A 12,519-nucleotide genomic window follows, 5' to 3' on the forward strand; every position below is an offset into this window, starting at 1 on the left:
AAATAATAATAACAGGATTTACTGAGTACTTACTATCTGCTAAAGCAGCAAGACACTTCATTATGAGTGATTTACATGCATTTTATCATTCAATATTCAAAATATACCTAGGGACTATTAAAATTATTTTGTACTTTTAACAGCAGGGCAGAGAGAGAATAAGTAACTTGCCCAAGATCACCTTTTAAGTGGCAGAGCCAGGACTGAACCTCAGAAATTAGGCTCTAGTGCCTAGTATATGTTTATGTTTCCTGTAAGAAGGAGAAGAAGGAAAAGAGAAAGGAAGTGTTTACGGAGGAAAGATGTCCAAGGGTAAAAACAAAGCTTCCTTGGCTCCTACCATTCATAGCAAGAAGACTAAGGGGCAATGACTAAGAGCTCTCTCTTCCGGAAAGCACCTGGTTGGGCATCATAAGCTTTTGCCTCTGTGCGTTCATGTTCTAACAAACCTACTCTACGACCAACCTTCTTTCAGTTACATTAATACGTTAAGTCTCATTACAGGGCAGACTCACTGGCCTAGGAACCCCCACCTCTTCTGTATTCATTTGCTCACTCACTCATTCATTCAACAAAAATACATGAGTGCGTACCATGTGTCAGATATCGTTTGAGATGAAGAGACATCATTAATGATGAAACAGAAAACTTCTGGTTCTTACAAAGTACTTATTCTGGGAAGAAGACGTTCAATAAACAAATAAACATCCAGTCGTAACAAGAACTATGAAGAAAGTAAAACAGGGTTGAAGTGACAAGTGAATGGAGGGGTAGAGACAGTAGGTTTGGTTACCAGAGAAGGTCTCGCTAATAAAATGATATTTAAATTGTGACTTGAATGACCAAGGTAGAGCCAGCCAGTAGCTTTGTAGATTTCTGATCTGCTCTGTGTTGGTTTTACAGCTTGATGTATGGAGATGTTATATTTCCCTTCTAATTCTTGTGGGGAAGCACCTCCTTAAACTCCTTAGGTTCTTGCAATAATAAGAACATTGTGAGATTTGTTTTTCGAAGTGAATTTTGGATAATAAAAGCATCATTAAAGTGAATGTTGGATGACAGAACTTAAGGGAAGTTAGGGATTTCAGTGGTGGCCCAAGATTCTCAAAGCAAAAAACGCTTCTGGATTCACCCACAATTTTTGAAATCTATGTTCTATACCGTTTAAAAATATTTATTTATCTGTAGTCAGTTTTAGATTTCTGAGGATAAATGCAAATCATGAACAGGTAATGGTCATTTGGCCATTCACTGTAACATATTTTCCCATTTCACCTTTTTTTTTTTACTCAGGAGTATTGAATATAAATATGTTGTTTATTTTCAGAGAGAACCTACCATTTCAGTTCATCCACATTGTTGCCTTTAATTAGATTTTCTAATCAATCATCTCTGTGTATTGCTCCATGTTCGGAAGTCCATATTAATAAAACGTCTGCTTACTTATAAGAATTTGGTGAAAAGTTTAATTTCAGGAAGTTAATCCATCTGGCCTTGCCACCTGCAGAACTAGAGAAGGATAAGCTGGTGGTAAAGAGAACACCATCTGTTCTGAGAACAAGTTGATCTCTGCATGGTGAACATGAAGTCAATCACATGATAGAAGAGCGAAGATGGTAAAAAGGAAGTAAAGAGTTCATTGGGTCTTCTATTTCATTCATGAGCACAATTTTCATCAAATAAATCAACACCACAACCAATGAGCAAAAGGTTTATGCTGTTTAGCTAGTCACTTGGAAGAAATTACTGCCCACATATTTGCCCTTTCTTTCTCTTTGGTGGCAACAAATTATTTGAAAGAATTATATCATTTCTAATGAAACATATGTTTCTTTGAATCGATCAGGCAATATACAATGCAACTTGAATCAAATGTCTAGGCTGGTTAGCTCAGTTGATCATGATAATATATCAGTGATCCAATGTCATAAACTTTACTTTTATACAGTCAAGTTAGTGTTACACAGAGACAGACTTCATTCCATAGCCAGAATGCCACCTTCATCCTTAGCTAAGTAGCTGAAAGATGCCATCAGGGGATAAAGGATGACACACAACCCGTTACATTTATTCAACAAAAGTACTTCAAAGTTCATGCCCTAGTGATGGTGACCTGGTTGAATTGTAACTATGCAGAGCAGCACATTTACAAATCTCAGAGAGAATGATTTGTTTACTGGATGAAACTGGGAGCAACTGGAAGAATCAATGATAAGGAAAAACAGTTCACCTGTACTTTTTCTCACTAATTATTTGACATCTTCCTAGGCAGCATTCGAAGCTGATGACCATTTGAAATCTCTTTGAATTCTCTTTTCCCTAGGCTTTTGTGACAGTTAAAAAGATTTCTACTGTAATTCAACTTCTTTTCTCCTCTGGATCCTCTTCTCCTATGCTCGATTCTCAGGCTGTCTATTCACGTTTAACCATTTCAGTGAACTAATCCCCTGTCATTGATTTGAACATAACCTATAATCGGACTGATGCCTAACTTTATATTTTTGGTCCTGACTTTTACAAGAACTACACCTTCATAATTTTACATTTTTCAAGACATTTTCATGTAAATACCACACAGTCCCTTCAAAGTAAATTATATTTCAGACTGAATCATCTTCCTTCCTAAACCAGGCCATAGTCCAAGATTCAGATGGTGTCAACATTCTCTAAGTCAACAAGACTCTTCATCAAGGGTTCTTACTCATTTCACCCCAAGGATTTGTTTTACCCACCCAACCACCTCCCTGGAGCTCACTTTAAAAATATATTTTCACCAAAAAACCCATTTAAGTAGGCATTTTTCCATTTTTATTAAGCAAAGGCATTTGGGTCTTCATTCAGGAGTCCTAAGCAAACAAACTGCTATCACACTGAATTCCAGCCGTAAGCAGAAATACATATTATTTTATTTTATTTTAAGCTTTGGGATACTTATGCAGGATGTGCAGGGTTGTTACATAGGTAAACGTGTGCCATGGTGATTTGATGCACATGTCAACCCATCATCACCTAGGTATTAAGTCCAGCATGCATTAGCTATTTTTCCTAATCAGCAGAGATATTTGATGTTTATTTAGTTTGTGTCACCAGCATATATAGAGTATATAGGTCAAGTGGCGAGAAATTAAGTGCTCTGTTACTATTTGAAAGCAACTTATTAACAAAATAATCAAACCCAAGAAGTTCTATACTGATTTGTCTCAGATAGTCACCGTATTTGCATGCCTAACTTTTTCACAAAAACTTACACCCAAAGAAAGAGCTACAAAATTGTATTAATGATTATTCATCCATAAATTTCAAAGGTTTCCTGGTGCTGACAGATAGAGAAATACGTACTTTAGGTGGCCTCTCTGAAGTTTGGCAGTAGATGTGTATGATCTCATGCAAGAAAGAAAGAACATTCCCCAGTCCCCTTGGCAGAAGATGATGATGAGTGTAAAAGGAGATTAAACTTCTAAGCAATATTTTTTTCTAAAAACCTTCTATAAGTACTTTATAAGAAAATAGCACTCATAAATGAAACCTGTCATGAACTTGTGGTATACGTTACTGTCAAAGAAGAATATTCCAGATTTTAGATGTTTGACACAAGCCATGAAATACATGGACTTGAATAAAAATGAATAAAAGCTAATTGATAATTTCTTAAACTAAACCAAACCCAAACTCTGGCATAATTTTTCCAGATAGGACTCATTCACTTTTATTGCTTTGTTCTCTTAATAATCTAGCACTGAGGATCTTGCCAAAATATGGGTATTTTGGTCCCAATGATATGCTCAAAAACAGCGCTTTTTAATGGAACCTGTATCAAGGACACAGTTGACGTCCTGTATAATTCCTGAGTTGAATTTAGAATAGAGGAAACTCTGACATCAACCTTGGACCAGTACCCAAACTAGAGCATGTTCAAATTATTAAAGAGCTTTAAGCCATTCCCTATCTCCATCTTCACTGAACTTTATTATATTGAAACCAGAAATACCAAGGATAGAAAATAGGTTTCAGCTTGCATCTCAATTCAAATGGAATAGTGGCTGCCTGGAGAGCCATGTGGAGAAGGATTCTGAGATCAAGTCAGTAGAAATGAGGCTTGTGATGAACAATGCCATGGAAAGTTAGTGGTAGAAACATCTGGAGGACAAAGTTGTGGAACCTAAAGATGTTTACCACAGAGAAATCTCAGGTATCTTTTCTAAATGCTTGACAGACAGACATATGAAAAAGGGAATCAACTTGTTCTAAATCACCAAATTAGGACCAGTAAGTGAAATCACAAACTCCATATAACAAAAGAACTTTTAAATAATTAGAAATGCTCTAAATGGAACATACACTCTTGAGAGGCAAAGTAACTTCCAAGAATTAGAAGTACTCAAGCAGGAGCAGTGGATATTTTAGAAAGGATTCTATCAGGAGTGGGGAGTTAGAATAAATGATTTCTTAGGGATCTTGTCATATGCTGCCAAGCCTCCAACAATAAAAAACATCACCTTCTGTATAGTAGGGTCATTTGTTTTGTAATAAAAACAAACATACAAAAATACTGAAGTATTTCAGACCAAGTAACATCTTTAGTACTTCCAGTGAAATTCTATCCCAATATGAGGCAATGTTTACATTCCACCATATATTTTAAGAAATGTTTTTTATTAAATTAAAAAAAATACACTTGAAGTTGAATGCCTTTTAAAATCTCAAAATTCGATTCTAATTTAGGAACATGGATATACTTGAACTAATGGTCCTTGCCAAAATGAAACTTATCACGATTATTTGTGTCATAGATTTGAAACCAATTGGTTGCCCTGGAAGTTTAGGTATATGATACGTTATTGTCCTATCAGCAATCAGCATCTTTGCCACAGAGTAAAACAGATGGGGAGAATATCACAGAAGACAGAGATGAAAGCTGTGTAGTCAGGAGAAAAAAAGCCTTCTTGATTATGCTGTGGACTTTCTGAAGTCTTTAATTCTCCTTCTAGCCCATCTTCACACTGGCATGTGGGACGTGCTGTAGATGGATGGTGATTCTCATCAGGAGAAGCACACACATATATCTTGTGGGTTGATTTTTTTATTTGCCAGCTCAAGAGGAGCAGGGAGATTTATTTGGAAGGATGGTAATGAAGGTGGGGAGGCACTAGTTAGACTGCAGTTTCTGTTCCAAATATGTTATTCTCACTTTTTTCTCTTCTTGATGCTGAGTTGCTCTCTTTATTTCTACTTATTTTTATCTTAAAGGGGAGAATATTTTGCTGTAATAAGCCAGTGGCTTAAGAGAGCATAGTAGTTAAGATGTGGGCACATAGAATTTCTCTGTGTACTATTTGCTGGGTTATTTCAAGGGTTTTAATTACACTTTACATTCATAGTATGTGTGTATACACATACATTTACTTATACAAAATCACATACTATTGAAATAACTGTTGTCTTCATCCCAAAGTAAGATTTCATGTTCCCTTTCTTGTTCTCTTTCTTTTACTCAGCCTTATAAGAATCAAATGAATGTAATGCTGTGAGTTGCATTTACTACAACAGTAACCCAAAAAAATCACTTTCTTCATAACAATGGCGCAAAGAAATGGGTTGACGTCGCTGGACCTTAAAAAGTACAGCAAAAGGGATCATCATCACCACCCTGATCCTAGCCAAAGATAAAATTATTCACTAAAAGGAAGGAGTAAATTGGCATACTCCTGGTTTCCAGAATGCCATCTCATGCCAAGGAGACAGCACAGCCCTTGGAGTCCTGTTAACAATCAGATCAGGAGCGATATTCTACTGCAACAACCAAGGACCTACCTGAGCTCAAGGCTTGTGCTAGACCTGGTCCAATCCTCTGATCCCAATTTTACTATTTACCCTTTGGCATCGGTGGAGTTACTGATCATGCCTCAATTTCCTCATCTGAGGAAAGTATGGGTGCTCTCTCCAGGGTTTTGGGTTCTGTTTGTCCCACTCCTCTTACACTCCTGATTTCATCACTTCATAAATGAAGTAAATCGTGCCTTGTACACTAAGGTGCATAATTCATGAAAAATACAGCTCCTCGAATTCTCAAAAATGGCACATAAATGTATCCAGAAACTCCATAAAGAAATAAAGCCCTGCACACCCCCTGCCCCAGGAGATCTTTTGTGTTTTCTTGTAGTCACTATGGCCTCATCCCAAATTGCCAAAGATTAGCTGTCCCTATTTTTAACTTTAAATAAATGGAATCATTATTCACATATATGTTTTACATCCAGTAGCTTTTACTCGACATTATATTTATGAGACTCTTCCATGTTATCGAGTGTTGTTGTGATGTAGTTAGCTGTTTTCTGTTGTTGCATTTTACTTTATGATTCTACCTCCTACATAAGCCCTTGAACTCCAATTTATATCTCTGTAGCCCCATAAGACTACAGAAGATTGGCTCTGCTTTTCAGCCTCTTAGCTGCCACTTGGATTCTTGGTTTCTTAATTCTGCAGTGTTTAAAAAAACAGAAATGCCTCAAAAGGAAGAGCAGTGGAGCCTGTTAGGCATTTGTGACTTCTTTTTAGTGTCTTGGGCCTCAAGGTGTGACAGCATTGTTAGCTCTTCTGATGTATTTTAACAGGTGGTCTTATATGGTTTTTCTAGTTGTTTTTGGTAGGAAGATCATTTCAGTAAAATCTATTCCTTTGTAGCAGGAAACAGAAGAGAGGGAAAAATCCACTCATTATAGTTATCTATTTGGACCTTCGGGTATCACTTTCACTGCCATGTCCTGATACTTCTGACCAAAGTCTCTCTGAAGTACTTAGAAGCAAACAAATCCTCATGGATTTTCTTCTTTCTCTTAAGTAGATCTTTAGATCTTTAAATATTCATGCTATTAGCATGCATGCGAATATATTCTAAAGATAGAAGGGCCCCACCTAGGCCTCCTTACTCTTTTCTTTAATCTCTATTACTGCCTAATACTGTGTAGGAGAAGTGCGGTCTTATCCGTGTGATAGAAGAATAATATTTTGAAACAAAAGTATTATCTGTGGAAGGGTTGTTTTCTCTGTGGATATATTATGTATGTGTCTCTACAATGGTAAAAATGAAAATGGAAACATTTTTAGTATCATAAATATTTCAGAATATTTGGATATTTCGAGGCCATTGAGTGAATGAGTAAATGAAAAACTAATAGTTTGCTAAAGCTGATTTACCTTGATATCAACTGAATATTTGTTCTAGTTTAATCCCCCTGAAGCTTACTTCAAGTCAAACTACTTTAATCTATTTTTTGGCTGAGTGTCCAATTAAGACTTTAAAAAATTTCCTTATGCACACATCTTGATCATTTTTATTTCTGTGCTTTTGCTTATGTAATTCTTTTTGTCAGATAACCTCTCTCACTCATATTTTCAATTCAATCAACTCAAGATCCTAACTACTATTAAGGACTCAACGTTTGCCTCCTCTAAGAAATTTGCCTTAACTATTTATATCTGTCTCCCATCCTATTTGCTGAACTTTTAGGTAGGCAGCAAACTTACACACACACACACACACACACGCACATATTAAGTAACCATTTTTTCACTTTTAATTACTCTTCAGATTCTAGTGATTTCATCTTCTATTTACTAAAAAAAATTATCGTTCATATTACTTTTAATACAGTAATGTTCACAAATGAAATATTCTGTGTTGAGTCCTTGTTGAGAAGTGAATGAAGAAGTTACCCAGGCTTCAAAAATGACAAAATGATTTTGTGTGTGTTCCCTTCTCCTGGTCAGTGATGTTAAAAGTTTACAATAGTGAGTAAGAATAAAGAACTAGTCTTTTTATTTTTTTTTAACTTAGTTTTCAGGTTTCCTTTATTCAAATGGATTATTTCCACATTGAGAGAGGTATGAAAACTAATTTCTGTTAGGTAGTTTGGAATGAAATATAAATGCCTTGAAAATACATTAAACAGCACAGACTAATTTCGAGCTGGAAAATAGGTTAACTAGGGAACAATTCAAGCCTAGTAAATAATCATTATTTGATTTCATAGAGCTTAGGCTTCACTTGCAATTTGTATGATCTTATAATCCCCCCTACAAAGCAGCAAATTAACTTTTCAACTTAACTTGAAACACACACTCTATGTTTCCCCTTTACCTGCTTAAGTGTTTTATTCTGATCAGTATGTGCAGTTTCGTCATTTCTTAATATAAGGATTCTTTAATGAACAGACATGTCACTTTGTAGCAAGGATTGCTTAAAGTCACAGTGTGCTAATGAATTCCCTCACTGCATCCCATGATCGTGACTATGAGGCTGAGAACTATAAACTCAACTCAATGTACTGGTAAGTGACTGTATCTGCCAGTACCAGCAGCAAGGTGATTCCCGCATTAATGAGTTGAAATATTTAGAAATGGAAGAGTGCTTAGCAGTTCCCTACTGTGCCCTGTGAGGGAGCCTGCTGGGGACACTGAGACTCAAAAGGAGCAGTCAAAGTCCAAGCCCCAGATCAAGTTGGATTTCACTCCATTCCCACAGGAAAAAGCTTTGAATTACAAAACGAGAGTCACGAACATGTATGTGCTTGACATGGTGCACTCTTCACTCTTTCTAGGACACACTAAATAACTATTCCCATGTCAGTCCAAATTAACGCCATTATTCTCATTTGAAATTTTTCATTGGCAGTAGCAAACTACTGCAAGGTAGCTGAAGATGTAACACAAAAGATCTGATGAGTTGTGGTTTTAAACAAGCTCAGAGACAGTAGCTAAGTAGAATTTAATTTAATCCGTGGAAAATAGAACAACCTAAACAGCATTCCCCAGTGATTTGTTCAGTCATTCACTCAATTTTCAATAAAAATTGATCCTAATGCTTTGCACAGTGGTTTATTAAAATCTGTAACTTGGAAAAAGTGAATTCTGATCCAGCAATACTGCTTCTTCCCAGGCATCATCATTACCTCAAGTAGGTTCATATAATTCAGTAACTTATTGCTCCTAAAAGGCTTTGAGTCAGCTTAAAATGGAAGTGAAAAGAAAATGGAAGAGAAAATCAGGGCAAAGTTAAAAGCTGAGGTTGAAAAAAAATAATAAATTAAAGACGAATTTAGCACAGAAAATGGATACCGTGCAGCTGTAACAGGTAGGCCATAAATGTGAAAAAACAGAGCAAAAAAGAGGATAAAATAACAAGATTCATAATGTCCCCAGATGAGAATACAATCTTGAGTTTACAACCACAACAATACATTGCATAAATAACCAATTATACTAAAGTTTACAGATGTGAAAGATTATTTATTTCCCAAAAGGAACACTTTACCCAAGCAGCAATCATAGCTTGATCTCAGGATCAACCCACTTAGTGTACATCACAATCTAGATCTACATCATATATAACTATAAATTAGTGAGACTAGTTAAAAATAACAGGCCACAATGCATGGATTCAAATGACAAATGGTGTTTTATAAGAATGACTTTGCTTATCTGCTATTTTATAGCTTCTATTAAAAGATTTTTTTGAACTTCTTTATTATTAACACATTCGATGGATTTCACTTTATGCCAGGTACTCTGTTAGATGTTGGGTACAGGGCATTTATCAAGAAAGACAATATTTGCCCTCAAAGAAATTAGAGAGTAGTGGAGAAGAAAGGTATTACCTGATTAACTACAGTAAAGCTGATGTGATTTTTTATTTCAGAAGAACTGAAGCATCTAATTCTGAAGGCTCTTAAGGTATATGCCTTTAAACATCCACAGTGGTACTCTTAGTGTTTTTAGTGGTCAGTAGTCATTCAGAATCAAGTTTGGAGAGTAAGATCAAGGAATTACCAGCTTTGGTCAAACATAAGGTCTCATTAATTTTCTTAAGTGGCTCATATTGAGAATATAGAAAAGAAGTAGTATATAAGTTGATGTAGTCTAGTAGTTTTCCAGGAGAAACAGACAAACTGCTTTCCCCAGTTATATTTTCTAATAAGATTTCATCTCGGTCTTCTCTCACCTTAATGGAAAGGCAGCTTTTACTCATCTGGACACCTCTGTAGTTATCATAAACTTATGTGTGTCCGGGGGGAGAGGCAGATGGTGGTTAAGGACAATGATATTACTTACATACACTAGCGATAAAGAGCCTTAAGCATTCAAAAACTTGAGTCTCATGAGAAGATCAAAGTCATATTCTGAACAATAAAATGCTTTGAAGTTTTTATCTGAGTACCACCTTCTCTGGAAGAACAGAGAAGGTCAGGGTCTACAAAATCAATGAAGGCCATTCATACTTTGGTTCAGTTAGGGGCCATGGTTTCCATTTATACAAACATATGGGAGGAAATGGCTTCACAATCCAATGAAGATGGCCAATTATTTATTTTGTTGTAAGTTTAGAAACAACCAAAACCTTACAAAAGTACATAAAATTGTATAATAAATCTTCATACAGCCAATCATCAGCTTTAACAATAACCAAGTCTTGGTTAATCTTCTTTCATATATACAGATGGTCCACTACTTATGATGGCTTGACTTATGATTTTTTTACTTTATGATAGTGCAAAAGCAATATGCTATAAACAAAAAAATAAAATTTTAAGACCCCCCCCCCACTCCCCCGCAAACATCTGCACGGACCTCTCTTCTTTGCCAAGGGTATTCCAAAGTTAACCTGAAAAACTAGTTCAGGCCATTATGGGATGTGGGGGTGGGGGTGGGGCATGGGGAACTGGACGTGCTTCATTATACCCTCCTCCCTTTGGAATTCAGGCACCAATGACCAGCATTAACATTAAAATAGAGACCTTAAGATTTTTCGTAGCAATAAGATACCAAGTTTCAGCCTGACTGTAGTATAGCATCACATGACAAATATCAAGCCTTGAAATAAATTGAGGCATTTTACTCTAAAATATATTTTTTGACATATTTTGCAATGGTCCTGCAAAGCTATCTCTTATGGGGAAAATCTACATTCTGTAGAGAACCATTTTTTACGTCTTCTCACTGATCCAGGAGATAATTTACTAAGAGTCTGACACCTTTTTAAGTCAGATAAGAAACATTTACAATCTGTGCTCTCTGAAGTCTGCCACCTGGAGGCTTCATCTGCATGAGAACCTTGGTCCCCTTATTTTAATCCAGATACTGCCTTCTATGGATTCCAGGTCTTTAGATAAATTCTTTGAACCAACTGCCAATTGGAAAGTCTTTGACTCCAACTATGACCTGGAAGCATCTCCCACATCCTCCCACCCCCCACCCTCTTGTTTCAAGTTTGAGGCATCCTGCCTTTCCAGACTGAACCAATGTACATCTTACATGTTTTTATTGATGTCTTATGTCTCCTTAAAATGTATAAAACCAAGTTGTACAGCTTGACCACCTTGGACGCATGTTGTCAGGACCTGTACTGACAGGTGCAGTGTCAAGGGCATGTCCTTAACCTCGGCCAAATAAACTTCTAAACTAATTGAGACTTGTCTCAGGGCTGGGTTCAGTGACTCATGCCTGTAATCCCAGTACTTTGGAAGGCTGAGGCAGGCAGATCGCTTGAGCTCAGGCGTTCAAGACCAGCCTGGACAACATGGTAAAAACCCGTGTCTACCAAAAGTACAAAACATTTAGCCAGGCAAGTTGGCCCATGCCTGTGGTCCCAGCTACTTGGGAGGCTGAGGTGGGAGGACTGCTTGAGCCTGGGAGGTGAAGGTTGCAGTGAGTTGAATTCATGCCACTGCACTCCAACCTGGGTGACAGAATGAGACTCTGTCTCAGAAAATTTTTTTTAAAAAAAGAGACTTGTCTCAGATACTTTTTGGTTTACAATGCATTCAGTAGAAACCATATTTTGAGTATGCATACAACTATTCGGTTTTTCACTTTTAGTACAATATTCAATAAATTACATGGGCTGTTCAATATTATAAAATAGGCTTTGTGTTAGATGATTTTGCCCAACTATAGGCTAATGTATGTGTTCTGAGCATATTTAAGGTAGGTGAGGCTAAGCTAAGCTGTCTGGTAAGTTAGCTGTATTAAATGCATTTTTAACTTACAATATTTTCAACTTAGGATATTTTCAATTTACAATGGATTTATTGGGACATAACCAATTATAAGAGGAGGAGTATATGTATTTCCACTCACTTCTTGACTTTCAAATTAAATCCCAGCCAACGTATCACCGCATCTGTAAATATTTCAACATTTATCTCTATAACTTTGTAAACCAAAACAATACCATGACACCTGAAAAAATAACAATAATTCTTTTATACCACCAATATCCAATCAGTGTTCAAACTTCCAATTGTTTCAAAAGATCTTTTATTTTACAATTTGTTTATTTAAATCAGGAGCTCAAAACTGTACACACACAGTGATTGATAGATAATGTCTTTTTAATAGGTTCCTTTTTTTCCCTTCAGTTTTGTAATTTATTTGTTGAAGTAACAGATCATTTGGCCTATAACATTTCCCAGTGTCTGGGTTTCGCTGGCCAACAATTTTAAATTAAAGCTTTTATGGTCAATA

Source organism: Pongo pygmaeus, chromosome 1, assembly GCF_028885625.2.
Source record: "Pongo pygmaeus isolate AG05252 chromosome 1, NHGRI_mPonPyg2-v2.0_pri, whole genome shotgun sequence".
NCBI classification, from domain to species: domain Eukaryota; kingdom Metazoa; phylum Chordata; class Mammalia; order Primates; family Hominidae; genus Pongo; species Pongo pygmaeus.